This window comes from Echinops telfairi, unplaced genomic scaffold (genome assembly GCF_000313985.2).
Source record: "Echinops telfairi isolate 266 unplaced genomic scaffold, ASM31398v2 ScPeMD7_5;HRSCAF=22, whole genome shotgun sequence".
In the NCBI taxonomy this organism is placed as follows: domain Eukaryota; kingdom Metazoa; phylum Chordata; class Mammalia; order Afrosoricida; family Tenrecidae; genus Echinops; species Echinops telfairi.
In genome coordinates, this window is record NW_022103901.1 from 13036685 (window position 1) to 13037710 (window position 1026).

The window sequence follows — 1026 nt, forward strand, 5'->3', positions numbered from 1 at the left end:
TAGGAGGGACACAAGGGTTGGGGAGACTAGAGGGGTCAGTGGGACAGGGTAGGAGAGTGTCCCTCCCCATATGTGCAGGGCATTTCAGTAGCCCCCAGCCAGTGGGCCCTGGGGAGGGAGGCCTGTCCCCCTAGCCTGGGAAGAGGGGGCATGGACGGGAGGGCCCCTCCCCACCTGGCCTGTCCCTCCCAGTCCTCCTCATAGTGTCCCTTTCAGGGAGCGTCTAGGCCATTGTTCTGCCATTGTAAAGAGGGGGATCGAGTGACAAAGCAAGTGACAAAGCCCGTGGGTGGGCAGGCTGCCCGAGAGGCCTCTTCTTTCCCAGGAAGCATCTGCATGGGGGGAAGGGCTCTCCCACCCCACCCCCACCTCTGGCTTTCCAGGAGCAGCTGTTGCCATGGTGACAGGCCTGGCATCCTACCGTTCCAGGGCACCCGCCCCCTCCCCTCTCCCCCCATGGCTGCCAGAAGGACCCAGATGCCTCTCTGTCCTTGGGGGGGTAGGGTGGGGGACATAAAAAGTCCCTGGAGGTGGGAGCCTCCCCCTGAGGCAGACGACCAGCAACAGGGGCATCTCCAGTGACCCCCAGCTCTGATGACCCCTGGTGTGGGGGCGTGGGGGTAGGGACATACTTCCCCGTGCTCCGGGCTCCCAGGCCTCTTAGAGGCCAGATACCAAGGAATAAAACACTCCCGCAGTTCTGAGCAGCTGCCAGTCTCAGGGGGAGGGGTGAGAACACAAGTGCTGGGGCAGCGGGTGGGTAGGAGGGACCCTGGGCCCACAGAACAGAGCCTCCAGCCTGCCCCGGAGAGATCCAGCCTGCCCCTGAGTGGTGGCAATGATTCTGAAGGGGCAGAAGAGAAAGGGCCTGATCAGGCTGGAGAGCCCAGGCAGAGGCTGGATAGAGGCAGGCCACTGGGGCAGGTTTTGCTAGGAGGAGCTGGGAGGGGTGGTCGTGGAACATGAAGAGATGGGTGATGGGCAGGCCTGGGAGGAGCTTCAGCTTCCACCCCAAGCAGCCAGGCT